Below are 19,454 nucleotides of genomic sequence, written 5' to 3' on the forward strand. Positions count from 1 at the left end.
TCCAAACCAATTTTTATCATATACTTTTGGATTAAATATTTTTTTAGGATGCCCAACAGGATAATAATCATAATACATCACAGTTGGATATAAACTACAGACATCAATATATTGCATTTTTTTATTTTTTACTCTTAGTTTTGTAGCATTCGTTCTACCCCCAAAGAAAGCATCTCTTGGTTTAATAGGCTCAACTATATCAGCTTTTTCCACTTTTTTGTATGTATTACTATTTATCCAATCACATTCCCATTGCTCAATAAGATTATAACCTGCATTTTTTATTATTGTACTTCTTTCAATTGTTTTTTGATACAAATCATTCATTGTTTCATGGTTTATATTATTTATAGTTCCTCTATCTCTATAACATTTAGTACAGCCGTGTCAAAAACATCCATGATATTGATAAACTGTTTTTGATTTTTCATCATAATCATCTACTTTAGATCCTGCTATTATTTTTTCACCACCGTATAAAGCGTGGTAGATATTTATATTAATAAAATGCTTTAACCATGTTATAGATTGTTTTGAATAATTTCCATTCTTTTCTTTATATTCTAAAGTAGCTATAGTATCTTTGTCTCTTGTCTTGTCTTGTATCTTGTCTTGTATCCATAATATTCTTTATCAGGTAATATACCTATATAATTTTTATTTTCTACTGTATTAAAGAAATGTGGAAAATAACCTTTTTTCAGTTCTTTTAGACCAAAAGTTTGATAAAACTTCTTAGTGGACCATGAATAAAATTATTACTATCTATTATTTTTATTCTTAAATTTTTAATTTCTAATAACATTAGTTTTGTACCATTATAAATTGTAAATGGTTTTAGAGTATTATCAAAGTATCTTAAGATAAATTGTGAATCATATCCTTTTGCATAATGTGCTATAAATGTATAATTCATATAATCCTTGGATATTATATGTTCACAAAATTCTTCATTTGTATCAAACATAATTTTATTTCCTTCAAAATCATGCGCAATTATTTTATTTGCAGTATGTGTTCCTGTTTCTTGTTGAGCTTCATAATCAAAAAACATATATTTTTCTGTATAACTACAAGACCTATTTTTTTTAGTATTTACCATTTTTTTATCGCATTTACGACAACCTGAATTACATTTACCTCCTTTTTGTTGTATAGGCTGCATATAACATTTATGTTAATTTATTTTCACTTCTTGGCAATTTCTACATATACTATATCCACAATGTAGAATATGCGTATCGTCCGGTTTAGTATATCTTTTACATATTTTATTACAATCAATACATTTACGTACATACATACATACAAAAAAATGATCATCTAAACATTCTTGATTATAACAATATCTGCTACAATTTTTGAAGTATATTTTATTTTTTGTACTACTTAAATGTTCAGGCTGCATACACAATTTACATACATTTTTATCTTTAACACATTTATGGCCATTTTTATTTTTATATGCTTTATCACACTTTTCACAATAATAAGAAGAACCATAAAAACCTACCATTGATGTAATAACATCAAAATGATCACCATTTTTGTACAAATAAATCTTAGTTTCTTTATCCTCACCTTTATAAATTAAAGCATTCAAACTTTCAGCACAAATAATATTTATTTGTATATCTAGTATTTTTTCCACATTTTTAATATCATCCAATGTAAATCCTTTTTCATTATATTCTTTTAATGTATTACATATTTTTAAAGCTAAATCTTTTTGAATTTTTCTACCTTTTCTCAAGTATATAATATCATTGGGTTTTAATTCATCCCCAAAAATATTATTTCTTTGAGTAGATAATGCAACAACAATAGCTCTCGGACAACATAAATTATCATCATTTTCAATTTTAATAATACTTTTTTTAGTATAGGTATCTTTTGATAAATTTATTATTTTATTTCTACCCACGAACCTCTTGGTATGTTTTCTATTTGAATTTGAAAAGTAGTTTTTGTAATATCAATTTGTTCATTTGAAGTTAATAAACCACCAATTATAGATTTTAAGTTTACTATGATATCATCAAATCTCATTCCAGTATATATGGGAGTTTTTATATTAGGATTAAATAATGCAATACTTATTCTATCACCTTTTTCGTATACTGAATTGTTTTTAGCAAACTTTAACATTTCATTTAAAGCTGTATCTATATAATTAATTTTGTATTTTGTATTACTTAGTTTTAGATCTTTTATTAATTTCTCTTTAAAACTAATTTTATAATCGGCTTTATGTATCCTAAATTTAGAGTTTTCATTTTGTGTATTCAATTGCTTTACATCTATCAGCTCATAAACTTTTGGTGTTTTTTCTAGTGAACTATTAAAATAATTTTCTTCAGCAAAAAATGATTTATCTAACTTACAGAAGGGATTTTTATCTATATTTTTTAATGAATTGTTTTCTTGTTTGAATAAACTTTTATCTAACTTACAGAAAGGATTTTTATCTAAAAAATTTAATGCAACTTGCATTTTTATATTTTCTATTAAACAATCTTTTTTCATTTTACAAACATTTTTTATATATATATTTTTGCTATTAACTTAAGCTCAGATACTTTCATATTTTCTAATATTATATGATTCTGTGATGGCATTTTTATTAATTTATTGAATACAATTTTATTTTATTTATTTTTATTTATAAAGAAAAATTTTTATTTTATTTTATTTTATATTAATTATTTTTGAATAACAAAATTATTTTTATAATTCTCTATTAATTGTTCTCTTTATTCATGTTATCCATTCTATTTTTATGATTGTTTGAAGTCAAATGTGTACTATAAGATCTCAAATACATTTTTTTTTACACCATTTTTGGTTTTTACTAAATTCATCGGTTTTCTTAAATCTTGACATTTTGTACATAAATAAACTTTCTCTGATTTTAAAGATTGTAATAATCCCTCATTATTTATCTTTTCATAAAGATTAATAATTTTGCTGTTACGATTAGTATTGTTTTATATTTATATTAATAAATAATTTTTTTTTATATTTATATTTATTTATAAATTTTTTTTGATATAATAAAAAATATTAAATATAATTAAATCTTTAGGAAAAAATATAATTAAATATATTTAAAAAGCTGCTTTATTAAAAAAAAAATAATATGAAACTAATTTCTAAATTAATATTTTTTAGCATAATATTATTATAAAATTCTGTATTTAAATAGAATAAAAAAAATCTAATTTCTCGACCTTGTAGTATGGCGCGATCGGTTAAGGCGTGTGTTTTGAGAGTGATCATAGTAGGAACGGATTGGGTGGGGGAGTGTAGCGTTGCACTCTTCTAACTGGTTTGTTTCACTATGTTCATTCTCGTAGTAGGTATTGAAGTTAGGTGGAGGTATCATAAAGCCGGTAATTGTAGCGCTTCGGACGATTGGTGATTTACATGCGAATGTAAGTTGTCACGTGGTGTGGCCTACGTTATCACCTTGATGAAAATCTACCTCAGATTTGTCTGAAGTATATGATATTTCCCCGACCTTAAATCCGCTACCGATAATGTCAATACTTAGGAATAAATATATCTGTTGTACAGACATCCAGTTAAAAACAAAAAAAAAACATAATAAAAAAGTGTTAGAGGTGGCCACCGTTTCTGGATGTCTGTACAACACATTTTGATGATTTTTTTTTTTTTAAAAATAGTTAAAATTGTTTGTAATTTTGTAATTTTTTTAACAGGAAAATATAAGGTCGGTTTTTTTTTTTTTGGAATGTCGTTTTTAGATGTTTTTTAGAAAGGTTTTTTTAAGAAAAAATTTAACAATAAAAAAAAAGTGTCCTCAAGTGCCCCATATACTACTAACTTAAAACGTAAAAAACGTGAAAATCATGAAAAAAATGAAGAGGTAATTATAATATATTGAATTTTTTACGAACTAACGATAAATAAAACGGGATTATAAATTATAATTTTACTTTACTTTTATTAGTTATCAATATGTAAATTTAATATTTATACATATAGGCATATAGCTAATTATTAGTATATATACCTATACAATTTTTTTTTAATTGTTTAGTTAGAATGTACTGGGCACCACCATTCTGTGCACTAAACAAAAGTTGTAAGTAAACTTTTTACCAAATTAAATTTATAATTATTTTAATATATTTTTTTGTTTTGTGAACAATTTACCTGTCTTACAACTTCAGAAAGTTCATCGTGCAATGTGGTAACGTTAATTGGAGGAGTATGAAGTAATGCAGTATTAGGTATTGTATTAGTATTGTCAACAGAATCAATGTCTTTCAATCCTTTTATGATTCTATTTTCAAGTCTAGCCAATTTAGTATCAAATAACTGTTCCATTGTTTCTAATGTAACCATTCTGTTACTCTCCATTTTCTATAATATTATTAAGCAGGTATTACCAATTATTATTATTATAATTTAATACTAAATTTTTCTTACCAAAGTTGTTATATTAAGCTTTAACTGCTCATTTTCTTGCAACAAAAATTCATAAGAATTTTGTAAGGCCAGGTTTTTTGTTTTGAAATTCTTCTACAGTTAGTACAATTATTTTTTAAATATTAGTATTTATGTATGTATTAATAAATTTAGTTTAAATTAAGTTAGTATAGTTTGATTTATAAATTGCATACCGTTTGTATTATAGCTTCGACAAGTTCTTCCTTCAAATTGCCATTGTTAATATTACAGTCATTTAACTCTTCAGTTAAAATTGTGTTTTTATTTTCTAATCTATGTACCTCCTGTAAATTTTGAATTTTTATATTTACTTGAATGTCTTGTATTATTAAGTAATATTACCTTAATAGTCGATTGTAATACATCATAAATTTATTTGTATCCTGCTTTATAAAAATCAATTTCAGATATATTAATATTTTCATTCATAGCTAAAAAGTCCTCATATGTTTCATATTTGTCCATGTTTAGTACGTAAAATGAATAAAAAAATTAAACTTTTAAATATTGTACACTGTTACACCTTTAAATGAAACTATGTATATAATTTTGTTTTGTATCTCATGGATATGCATTTAATGATGTATTATAATCTTTGGTATTTCCTAACATCAATCAATATCAGTATCGTGCGGGTTTATCCAAAAGTTTTATCATTTTAAACTACTTTTAACTTTTGAATCTTTATCTATATATTGACTACAATATGTTTTAATAAAACAAATTTATCTAATGTTATATTTCTTGTCGACTTTTATTTTATTTTATATTGATTTCATATCCATTTATGCAAATTAAGTATACATATCATATTAATATGTATACTAATCTTGAAAAAAAACTAATATGCTGCATTGTTTCATAGAATCTGGGAAAAATTCCAGAGCTGCTGCAAGGTAAACAAATTTACATATGTACCTATATTTATTCATTTAATAAACTTAAACATATATTTTTTATTTATTTTTATTAACTTGAATCACCTAAGTGTTCAATCATACATTATAATATAAATGTTTACTACAAAATATGGATATTAACAATATTTGATTATAATATATAATTTAAGAATAAAAAAATCAGGTAAGTTAAAAACAAAATCTAAAAATTACAACATACAAATAGATAGGCAACTCATTTGCCAAGTTAATATAAAAAAAAACTTCATTATGATTTTCACACTTATATTTTACATACAAATTATGTACTTCCTATAAAATTAAATACAGTATAATGATAAAAATAAGTATAATAGTATAATATGCATTTATAGGTTGTATCAGCAACGTTATGCTGATCGCCAGTGTCCAGGTCATTCAATGTTTTGTAGAATTAATAAACAACTCAGTTTGAATGGTACATTTATGGCAAAAAAAAAGAGACGAAATACTGTGACAACTGATAATAATTCATTGGAAGTATTATGCAAATTGATTGAAAGCCCGCATATATCATTAAGAGTTGTAGCAAGTAAACCTAAAAAATAAATAATTTTTAATAAACAATAATATAATATAATATACATTTTCAATAATTTTATATTTTTTTAGAAGATTTAAATTTATCATATTCTGCTGTTCAAAGAATTTCTAAAAACTATAAATATCATGCTTACTTATCAACTCGTGTTCAGCAACTCCAGCCAACAGATTATGAACGTCGTATTACTTTTGTTGCTCATATGATGGTTCAGCTAGAAGATGATCCCACTATTTTGGAAAAAAATGTATGGACTGATGAGGCAAGGTTCCATAATAATGGAACCGTAAACCACCACAATACTCACTATTGGAGCGATACAAATCCCCACTGGATTAATGAATGTAATAAACAAATTAGATGGGGTATAAATGTATGGTGTGGCATAATTAATGATAAATTGATAGGTCCGTATTTTTTTGAAAATAATTTAAATGGAAACAGTTATCTTAATTTTTTAAAAAACGAACTGCCATTGTTAATTGAAGATATTTCATTAGAATCAACGCCTCAACATGATTTGGCAACATGATGGTGCACCAGCTCATAATATGTTAGCTGTACGTGCTTTATTAGATGATATTTTTAATGGTAAATGGATAGGAACTCAAGGCTCAACAATTCTTTGGCCACCACGTTCTCCAGATATGAATGTTCTCGATTTTTATTTTTGGGGATTTTTAAAAGGCGAAGTTTATAAAGAGGAGTCAAATAATATCAATGATTTGAAAAATAGGATTGTTGAAGTATGTAATAAAATACCTTCATCAGTATTGAAAAAAGCTACAACTAGTGAAGTGACTAAACGGTTATCTCTTTGTTTGGATATGGATGGTAATCATTTTGAACATTTATTAAAATATCAATAGTTATCTATAATTTATTATTGTGTTGTTATTTTAATTTATTTTAGTAGGTACCTATTTATGTTAATATAGGTACTTACACTTCGTTGTTGTCCATTACGCATTCGACTAAAATAAAAAGAAAATTTATTATAATTCTATAATACATATATTTTCTAATGCCTATTTAATACTTGAATACTTGAGTTAAACAGTTTACTTACCGATAAAACTGTAAACATCATTTGGAAGGAGATAGTCTGCATAAGATGATCAACTGAGTTACACACATACTATCTGATTTTCTTTATACATACACTTCACTCAAATAAGATTGTGAAAGGTTACAACCTACATTGTTACATACATGAAATCCTTAGTCTCAATAATCAAAGGCCACTGAAATAACCACACATTAAATTATTGTATGAGCCTATTTTTGAAAAATAACTAATAAGTTTTAAAAAATTATAACATATTGTAGAACTTTATGGAAAAAGGGAAACAAATGAAATGATAACGCTTGATCAGCTAACGGCTCATTTTAAAATATAGAAAATAGATATGCCTCAGCAAGTCGCTAAATAAATATTATTATTCAAGGAGTATAGATATTATCATCTTTACTCCTTGTTTAATTAAAAGTATATTTTTTTAACAGTTGGTCAATTTTGTTCAATACTTTAATTACCATTTACCGCGTTACAACAGCTGACATCTGTTAATTGATATAGGAAGTTAGTTCCTATTCAAAATAATCATGAAATATAACTATCAACCACTATCATTTATCAACTAATAACTATTAAATAATCAACCTTTGGGTCGACCGGTTGAACGATATCGAATTTATTACGTATGAGTTTATGTTTATGACTTCTGGTCTTTAATCTTTATAAAAGATAAATATTCTTATTAGGTACATATTACTTCTGGTATTTATTTTATACATTTACACACAAACACCACCCAAAACTATCCAACTTTAAGAGGCTATATCTCGTCAACGGATTAACAAAAAATGAAAATTTAAACGTGAAAATTCATTAGAAAATTAGCTTTATTAGTTTATGGAATTTTAAGTATAGGTTGTCATTTGAAAATCAAAAGTTGATAGTGGTTTATCTAATAAATATAGGGGTGAAAAATAAAAAAAAATTATATAGTTCTAGAACAGCATGGATCTAAAATTTTGAAAAAAAAAAATTTGTAAAAAGTAAATGGTTTTGAGAAATATTGAGTGTTTTACGTTAAATGAATCACCCTGTATATATACATTATACATATATATATATAGATGATAATGATCAGGGTTCGGGACTTATAGCACTTAAAATCATCAAAATAAGCGCTTGAAAAAGCACTTAAAAACATGATTATAAGCACTAAAATAGCACTTAAAATTTTAAAAAATCACGAAAAAAACTATAAATGCAATTTTTCTTTATTACATTATTTTAACACTTTAAATCAAAAAAAAAAAAAAAATGTTACAAATTTCAAATCTTTTTGAGTAGGTTAGGTACTTCTTATAGATTTTCTGAAAAAAAAAAAAAATTTTTTTAAGAATAACTAAAGAAAAATTGATTAATTTTATTAAAAAAAAAATGTATTTTAAAATGTTTCTTACCTTCTCTATTGCATTGAATAATTAGATGTTTTCTTAAATTTTCAAACTCAAAAGCCCTTCTGTTGTTTGATAGTATTGTTTTAAATGCCGAAAACGAACGCTCAACATCTACGGATGTGATTGGCGCGTATTTAAAGTATACGATATCGTCGCTGGAGTAATCATCGGGAAATTTGCTGAAGTCAATCAACTCACTGCTATCTTCACCATCGAGTATTTTTTATATTTTCTCTAACACTCCAAGACCATTATTTTTTTCAAAAACTGTTTGAAGTTTAGTGAGAACTGGTTTTCCATGATTTCCTTTTAACAAAGAAAATTTCTGTTGCACATTTTGAACCACAGCAAGTGAATCAGATAATAAAACATTTTTTTTTTGTAGTTCAATAATGGCTTGAATAAGAACTTCAAAATTACTTTTTATATAGGCTAAATTTGTTTCCAAACCCGGTTTTATAATGCATAGTTTTACTTTTCTAATGCTGTCAGCATCATTTTCGTCTAGGCAATTTACAACTTGACGAATTGCTCTGAAATTTTCGCAATAATAGATTGCAGCCTCAATCCAAGACCCCCAACGGGTAATAATTGGTTCAGGAGATAATTTTATACCGGGAGCTTCTAATTTAAACATTTCAACGCGATAAGGAGCTTTACGAAATATTTTTTTCATATTAGATATTAATTCATCAACTGTACCAAATTGTCCGCGAATTTGTTCGGCAATTCTGTGAAGGCCATGCGCACTGCAAGTGACGTGTATCATTTTTGTATAAAAGTTTTTTAGAACTGTGCCTGCTTTCACCATACATGGTGCGGCGTCTGATACAAATAATAATACGTTATTGTACTCTATATTACCTGGCCATATAATACCCATAGCTTTATCAAATAATTTACAGATAGTGGAATGATTTGCCTTATCTAATTGTGCAGTAAAAATATACGATCTGGACAATCTGGTCTAAGAATTCCGACTATAACGTTGGCTATAAACCGTCCTTCAACATCACATGTCTCGTCAATTGAGACCCAAATTTTATTTTGCTGTATTTCCATTTTCATATTGTCCAAAGTAGAATTAAAAATATCGTCAATATAACCTTTTCTTAATGTAGCTTCTATTGGAATACTTTTACCAGTATACTTCTCTAAAAATGTTCGAAATACATTGTTAGAAAGCTTATTCAATGGAATGTTCGCAGACACCATTGCTTTACATAAATCCATATTAAAATCTGATTTCACTGAATTTTGATTGGTTAAAAGTTGTTGAACTTTTCTCTGAGCTTGTTCATTTTTTCGTTTAACATTTTTTTGGTGCTTATCCGTTTTAATGTGCTGTGATACATTAAACTTTTTTTCGAATTTAATTTTAATTTCACACATTTTACAGTACAGAACATGACCATCGGTTGAAAAGTCTGTCCCATATTCAGATACGTATTTCTTTAACTTCTCTTTTGACATTATAAAAAAAATAATAAACGCGGACACTAACTACGAGTTTCAACGAACACAACGACGCGATGACGTGACCTAAAGTCGACTAAATGCTTATTGTGTATAATGTGTTGATCACATCTCGATCAAAAAATAATATTTGTTTTTATCTAGAAATAAATAGTAAATCGAATTATAAATAGTTTTTTCTATGGCAAAAATGATGCATATTGCAAAGACGATCGAACCGATTAGTAGATAAGCAAGCAAATGCGGGTCCCGGTGTTTATTACTAGGAAATATGATACAAAGTAGAAAAAATATTTTTAATTCTAGGTTTACGTGTCATAATTAAGCAGAAATATGCAAAAAAGCAAAAATATTCAGAAAAACTTGAAAAAAGCAATTTGTTTAAAAACAATCGAACTAAGCAAAAAAAAGCACTATCAAAATTCATATTTAAGATCATTGTAACAATGAGTCTCCGTAGCACTCTGCTAGATTTTATGTTGAGCAAAAAAAATAAGCAAATGCTACAAGTCCCGAGCCCTGATAATGATAAATGTTACTTGTTTTTGGTAAAAAAATGATTAATATATTATACTGTATTATTGATAAAAAAAACAAAATATGAATATTAATACAAATATATACGAATTATGTGTTGATGTGGATGAAGTTAAGTTCAATAATGATGATGATGAAAATAGTTTAGTATTGAGTTACAGCAGCATTAGTGATGTTAAAACTTATAACTCAGGTATTTATATTACTATTTTAGTGCTATAACAGTTTTTAATATTGGTTGGATTTATCAAAATATAAGATTATAACATTAAATCTTATAAATGTGTAGTAAATTTAAAAGTATACATTATGACATTATGTAATATAATTTATGTGTATACACTATATAATAAGATCATTGATTTGACTAATTGACTTGCTCAAGAATTTAATTTGGTGTTTATAGTAGCATATTATCATTTTTTTTTTATATGGACTTGGATTTAAATACTGCATTTCCAACAGACCGTGGCAAATTTCCAGAAACAATTAATAATGCAAATTTAAAAAGAAAAATTATATTGTTTGGACCTTGCAAACCAAACATAAAATTTCCAATGAATTCGGTCACTAATTTTGATGATAGTAATGTCAAACAACGTACATTTTCTTCTCAATATTATTTTGTAATGAACCCAACTGGTATTAAAATACCCAGATCATGGTTATGCTATTCAGTTGATCTGAATATAGTTTATTGTGAAACTTGTTGGCTATTCGTGGATAGAAAGTATCCTAAATTTAATTTGAATTGGATAAATGGTTTGAATGATTGGCAGCATTTGTCACAGAAAATTAAAGTACACGAAGTGTTAACGAACTGTTAAAGTCCGAATCCTTTGGGTAAAAGATCAAACCATTGATAAACAACTTGAAGAACATATTTCATTAGAAGCAAAATATTGGAGGGATGTTCTTACCCGAATTATTAAGATTATTCTATTTTTGACATCGGGAAATACCGCTCTTCGTGGAAATGAGGGAAAATCAGGAACTAGTAGAGATGATGAAGGCAATTTTTTGCGTACAATCAGATTAGTGGCTGATTTTGATCCAGTTTTAAACAAACTTTTGAGTGATGAAGAAACAAGAGTTAAATACTTGAGCTGGAAGGTTCAAAATGAAATCATTGATTTATTAGCAACAAGCATGAGAAATATTATATGTGACGAAATTCGATCTAGTCAATGTTATACAATTATTATGGATTCCACCCAGGACATTTCAAAAACAGATCAGGTTAGTTTCATACTGCGTTATGCAGTAGTGAACTATGTTCACCGTACGTTTGAAATAAAAGAATCATTTTTAGGATTTTTTACATTTAACCATCATGGAGCAGAAGATCATATAAATTTAATTAAAGATATACTAAATATGTTTAGTTTAGACTTGAGTAAATGTAGAGGACAAGGCTATGATGGCGCAGCCGTCATGAGTGGTATCAATTCTGGAGTACAAAAAAGAATCAGTGATATAATTCCTAGTGCATCCTATGTTCATTGCAACGCCCATAACTTAAATTTAGTTTTATGTGATTTGGCTAAAAGTACACCAAAAGTATCACAATTTTTTGATACTCTGCCAGATATATTCTTATTTTATAGTAAATCAGCACCTAGATGGGCATCATTAGCTCTAGGGGAATCTGTTGCTAAAATTGTTTTGAATAAAGTATGCACTACTAGATGGGAGGCTAAGCACAAAGCTGTGTATGCTCTAACAACTAGGTTCATAGATGTATTAAAGTCCTTATCCAATTTATTTTTAACAAGTCTCAAAACTGATGAAAAATTAAAAGCAAGTTCTCTGAAGAAAAAAATTGAATCTTATGACTTTGTTTTATTACTAACAAGTTGGGAAAATATATTGAGAAATTTTAATCTTGTATCTAAAAAATAACAATCCTCCAATATTCATCTTCATAATGCATGTAATTATTTAAAAGAAGCTACATCTAGTATTTCAAATTTAAGAGACAAGTATGAAGAATTTGTTAATTCATCAAATGATTTATGTAACAAATGGGGCATACCGATTCAATCTACTGTTCGACGCCGTATTTATTCAAAGCGAATGTTGATGGTGATAGAAGACTTGATATTACTAGTGAAAACTTCAGAGTATTGGTTTTTTTACCTGTAATTGATACAGCAATTGTTCAACTTCGAGAAAGATTCAACAGTTTGTATGAAATAACAAATAGATTTAATTTTTTTTTACCTCAAAACATTTTAATGTTTAGTGGAAAAGATATTATTAAAGCATCATATGATTTTCAATTGTTTTACAAAACTGACATAAGTACAGACATAACAAGACAAATATTATGCATGAAAAATATGTTTAAGAATACTTTAAAAACTAAATATGATATTGTAGATCTATTGCAGTGTATTTTGGACAATGATATAGCTTCTACTTATAATGATATATTATCTGCATGTATAATTATTATAACATTACCAGTTACTGTGGCCACTGCTGAGCGTTCATTTTCTAAATTAAAAATTATTAAGAACTATTTATGAAATTCAATATCACAAGATCGTCTTACAAACATTAGTATATTAAATATTGAAAGAAATCGTACAAAAGAATTGAATATTAGAAAATTAATTAATGATTTTGCCAACAAAAAGGCGAGAAAACATAATTTTTTGATTTAATTTCTATGTTTGTGTAATTGTGTTAATAAAAACTTTTGATGCTATAAAGATATTAAGTGTGCTTATATATTTTTAAATGTACAATGGTTTTTTCTATTTGAATGTACTTTAAGGATTCATTAATTCTACCTATCTTCAATTTTACCACCTTTATCTGTCATGGAAGTTATTGAATAATTTAAATATTTAATTACCATGATGGAAAAATGTATGCCGTTTATAAATGTAATAAATGTATCTATAATGAGTGTGTATTTATTTTGTTACTGGTGTGTAATATTTTTTAATAAAATATTTAAGATATAATGATATTATATGAGTGCTATAGTTAAAATGTTAAGTAGATAAGACACTTTTGTTGAATACATAAACTCTCAAAACGTCTGTCTTCTAAAAAGGGCCTCTAAAATATTTTTGAACCGGGGCCTCAAAACTGTAGTTGCGGCACTGATGTTATATTTAAATAATAAACATTTGTATTTGTCATCCTTCAGAGTAATCACCTTACATTAAAAAAAAACCTAGTATTCTCAATAAAATATTGGCTTAAATTTGCCGCCCTAGGCAACTGCCTACTTTGCTGAAACTAAATCCAATTCGTAGTTTACTTAATAGGAATATTGATATTTAAAAAATTATAAAAAAATCAGCCACTGGACTTAAATAAATGTTTTTACCATCTACGAATAAATTTTTTTTTTAAATTAGATTCACAAATTGGCAATTTTCCGAGCTATTTTCGAATATTTTGGAAATTTTTATATCAATTTTTTAGTTTTTTATTTTCAGTACCTATTAAAAATATAAATAAAAAATGTAGCGCAAGTGTCTATGAACTATATTTAAAATTTTTTTTTTAAAAATATTAATTAGAACAAAAGTTATTTAACCTAAACCTAACCTCTTCGTGAGACACTCCGTATGTAATGATTTTACAATGTGTTTTTTAATTTTAATTTTTTTATTATTGTGTCTTCACGTTTTAGACTAGTAATAGTACTTTAATTTTTGACTTCAGCGGCTCTTTGACAAGAAGAATGAATCAAGTTGGTATCTTAGGTCAAAAGTAAAAAAATTTCAATAGGTTTCAAAATTGTCAAGAAAAACCTTATAAAAGTATCGGAAAAATGGAATTTTTACGTATAACCAGTTTTTGAAAAAATCGATTTATTTTTTATTTTGCTTTAACTCAAAAAACGAGTCATTGTAAATACTTGAAAATTTCACGAAATGTTTTTATTAGCGTTATCTATTTACGATTAAATTTTCAAAATATTTGAACTTTTTAAAGCTATTTATAGACAATTGAAATTTTTGAATTTTTCTGTTATTTTTTTAAATGGATATAAAAAAAATTTGACACTTCAAAAACTCTTTTAAGTTTAATACAAGGTTTATTATAATTTGTTCTTATCGTAGTAAAAAAAAAAAAAATCAAAAATCGTTAGTCACAATTTTTGTTTATAAGCATTTAATGTTCAAATGTTTACAAAATATGTCAAAATCGCGAAAACATAGCAAACAAATTTATGAGCATATGAAAATTAATTTTTTACGAAATCGTGTAAAATAGCGATATATTACAAATAAATGTAGGTAATACATAATAGTATAATATACTCTAATCATTATCCTTGACTAACAAATCATCTCCGTTCAGAATCGTTTTTTGTACATTATATATTCATTATGGTAAACTACTCTCCATAACTACTATACAGCAGAGCGATACTCACTTGGCCACCTTTTTTTTTAATTACTATACCTATGTGTATTTTGGTAATATAAATATAAAATATCTTAAACCCTCTTTGCTTAGAATCATTTTTTTTTTTTTTACAATGATACAAAATTGAATTAATATTTAACACAATATATTATATACATTAAAGTGATTATTACTATATGTAAAATGGATTATAAGATTAACTTTTTATAATATATTTAGAAAATAAATATTTTAAAATCAACAATAAATACCTTTATATCTTTTTTTTTTTATTATATTAAATGTTGGTGTCTAAGTTTTTAAACAATTTTATTTTAGGAGAAATCAAAGAAAGGTAGAAAACCAATAATTGAGCAAGGTATTGTCTTCAGTAATCTTGAAAAAAGAAAAAAATGAATTGTTTAATGAAAACGGTATCTTGAAAAAAGCCTCTTCGAAAATTTGGAATGAAATTTCAACTGCTCTTGAAGGAAAAATGACACCAGTAACCTTGCATTTGGCTGTGCATCATAATCGAAATAATTGGCAAACGAAATTAAAGGATCTACTTGGTATTAATGAAAAAACAATTAAATTATCACCAAATAATGAAGAAAATTCATCAAATGAATCATTACTGTCGACAACAGATTCATCAGTATCATTAACAAATTCTGATAGAGAGTTATTTAAATTTTCTCTGCCATATGACAAATTTAGACTTATACTCGTATGTCCTACAACAGTTTCGTATAAAAGAACTAAAATAAGAAATTATGAAATATTAACACCATATATATGGACAGATATAATAAATGATGAATTTTTAAAGGCTCATAAACTTCCTTGTAATTTTATTTATAAAAGAGGAAAAGCATACCCGAATACCGAAAACAGGTACATTGCATTTAAGGCAAAATGTAAGGATTATGATGCAAATCTTTTTGGTTGGAGTGAATCTAAACCTGATGAAGGAAAACCGCTAGATGTTTCAATTTTAACAAATAACACAAAGGGACTTGAACATCGACATAAGACAAAAAGGCCGTTGAAAGGAATAAAGCGTCAACATATAGGGCAATCATTAAAAACCGATCTCGCTTGCAATTGGAGGCGTGCAAATGTTGTTGATATAAAGTTTTGTAGTATTTCCCCACCAAATTTATATAAAACATCTGTCTTACGAAAAGCTAAACAAGAGTCAAAAGATAAAGAAATAGGTAAAAAATATAAATGCCCAGTTCAATCACTCGTAGAATTTAAAAATAATTCAAAGTATTCAGGATCTATACATACTATTGGCATTGATCCATTCTTAGTACCTTATTGGACTCAACATCAAATTATAATTTATAAAGAAGCTTGCAAAAATTATTGTAAGTTATCAATTGATGCTACTGGTTCTTTAGTTAAAAACCTTAAACGTTCGTCGCTAAAATTACCATCAGGTCACATATTCTTATATGAGGCTGTAGTATTGTAGTAAGTACCAGTTTTGGATATAATATGACTGTTTCACACATTTTTTCAGAGAAACAAAATACTTTGACAATTTTTTTATGGTTGAGCGAATGGATGCAGTTTGGTATTGGCAATCCGGATGAAGTTGTCTGTGATTATTCGAAAGGTATACTTGGAGCCACGTCGAGAGCCTTTTGTAACGGTGGCAGTATAATCAGCTATGTAGAAAATTGTTTCATAACATTGATGGGCCATGAGGAACGTTTATCATGTTGTTTCTTACGTATAGATGTTGCACATGTTATAAAAATATTTTGCCGATTGAAATGTTTAACTGGTGTAAGAAATAAAACACTGAAAGAATTTTATGTAAGATCATTGCGGCTTCTCTTATCATCAGAAAATCTTATTGAATTTGGTTATTATTTAGAAGCGGTACTGACTGTAATTTTGAGCGAAACTGATGGATGGATTGAAGATGATAATCATAATAAAACTCCGGCTGAGAAAAATAGAGAAATTATACTAAATAAAATAAAAGGATTGCCTGAACAAAATTACTTTATTGATGATTTACAAAGTACTGATGATTATGTTATAGAAGATAATAATGTTGAAGTATTATGTTCAAATCGTATACAGCAATATTTAAACAATATTTAAGAGCAAAGTAAAACAATTCTTTAGTAAAAGGAGATCGATTATCAGCATATTATCTTCCTGAATTAGCCAATCATGTTCTACGTATTTGTAAAGATTTCCCTCTATGGACCAATGTTATGAGAACAATGTTTAAATCACCATATACTAATGGAAGTTCTGCCGTATGTAACGGAGTGCATATAACTACTAAAACGGCCCTTTTCAGGGCCACCATATAATATAATCAAAACAAGAATGTGTAAGAAACACACATTACAACAGTTGACAATGCCGGGCCGGAACGCTTCAAAGGCCGATTGCCGAACACCCGACAATACTACACTTTAAAAAAATGTATCTATGGATAGATATGATCATCCCGTTTACATAGATACTAATCCGACAGCCATAACTGAAATACCGGCCGAATGATGTTAAACACCGCGCATACAGCAAAACCGATCACACAGTGTGAAGGTTTACTCTTCGGTACGGTGTTTACGCTTCGGTACGGTAAGTAGTAAATATACGAGTGCATTTTAACAAACGGTCACTCATTCTTCTATCAACCTTCAACTTCAGCCAGTATTAATTAAAACGGAAGAAATTGAAGAACCAGAAGAAACCGAAGAATATTGAAAACAAGACCAAACAGTTTGACATATACGGCGACGACTCCGGTTAGAGAAGCCATACCCGGACCAAACAACGACCGAACCCGGCAGAGTGATCGTCATAAAACCCGACGATACCGACAGCAGCGCCGTCAAGGGGATACAATCCGAACCTCCAACTGATGCACCACGAAACCAGTCGCACCAACGGCAGATCGGGTGATTACCAGCGGCTATACACGCGGTGATCACATCTTATTGCCAACGGTCACGCAGAAGTTAACGTGGATGCGACAGTAATCGCTTAACAGTCGATCTACCATTGCGACTGCCCATAAAAAAGCCCTTTTCAGGACTATTACGATTGTCCCACCCAGTACGCCTGCTTAGGTAGTCGCTCGAGCCGTATCATTCTTACGACAACTTCTATGAGTTTGTAGTAGAGTGGCGCGGACTCGCTCCATAATTGTAAACGGGTAAATCTCTATATATTGTTTTTTCTTTCGCGCCTCTAAAGGCCTGATACTGCCCGTGGTGACTCACTTATTTAAGCCAGTCCCGCGGTCCGGAATAAATTCTTCCCTATATATAAAAATTATTATAATGATATTCGTGTTTTATGTAATTTAATAATAAATGTACATGATATCAATAAATCAGCATTATGAGTTATTCATCGAACACCGATGTACTGCATCACGTAGTTCAAAATGATTTCAAAGAACTTAAATCTCAAATTCTCAGATTTGATGTTCGACCTATGTGTGTAGATAGATTTATTATAACACATCTAAAAAATATTGAATCTAACGCAAAACTGATCAGAAGTACCCAGATTCGAGACTCTTTAATAGAACAAGATCACATAAATAATCACATTTCAATCACTGATAATACAATGACTCACGAGAAATCGAAAAATAAATTATCCGCTCCAATAGAAAATTTAAAAAATATTGACGATTCTGATTCCGACGATTTAAATGTAATAAGTCCAATACCAACTAACTAACAGTGATGGTATTCAGAAGTATTCCATCAGTATTCTAAACTCTCTATCTTCGGACGATGATTTGAGTACTTCAATAAACTCAGAATCATCCCCCAGGTTAGTCTGTTGAAAATTGGCGTGGTTTTGAAAGGATACAACTATTTCTCCAATGCAAAATTAAATGTAAAAAACAAAGAGCAAATATATGAGTTCAAATCCAGAAATAGAAAGAATCCTTAGCAATCCTTCAACGCGTTCATCATTGGATACTCTATTAATAAATGGTAATACATCTACTCCCATTCAATATAATAAAAATAAATATTTATTACACAACACATGTCCGTTTGATTCGGTTTCGTCGATATTAGTAATGGCATACATTGACATATTTTGTACAAAGATTTTATAAACAAAAGTAAAAATAGTATGCTACAATTTTGTAAAGAATTAGCTCATCACAAGACATCAAAATTAGTATTTTCTATTTATTTAGAATTTTTTAATCAATGGAGAATATTTTTTTGAATAAACACTTTATTAATATTACATTTTTTATTAATTTTAACCTTTTATGAAATAATGAATATTTTAATGATTTAGGCTTTTTACTAAATATAAAATTTATTATTAAACGTTTTAAATTGATCTACTTATTTAGTTTCTTTTTACAAATCTTATAGTTTTTATAATTTAGGGTTTTTATTATTAATTATTAATTTTTCATTTTTATTAAATTTGAAATTTTTTATTCAACTTATTTCTATACTCCGGCCTACGAGAGATCAGTACCGCCGTTCGACCAAAATTCATCCGATTTCGCGCATCTCCCACTTAATCGCTCCCACTCAACCAACCGACAGCATTTCGGTGACTGTCGGTGGCAGTCAGTAACGCTCAACTGTATACACTGTGGGGCGTAATGTAAA

At 27.5% G+C, this 19,454-nt stretch overlaps 1 pseudogene; it reads left to right on the top strand.

Moving 5' to 3' along the window:
- The first annotated feature begins 10,997 nt into the window (after positions 1-10,997).
- LOC126553775 (zinc finger MYM-type protein 1-like) lies at positions 10,998-12,585 on the top strand (annotated as a pseudogene).
- The last annotated feature ends 6,869 nt before the right edge of the window (positions 12,586-19,454 follow it).

This window comes from Aphis gossypii, unplaced genomic scaffold, assembly GCF_020184175.1.
Source record: "Aphis gossypii isolate Hap1 unplaced genomic scaffold, ASM2018417v2 Contig00324, whole genome shotgun sequence".
Taxonomy (NCBI): Eukaryota; Metazoa; Arthropoda; class Insecta; order Hemiptera; family Aphididae; genus Aphis; species Aphis gossypii.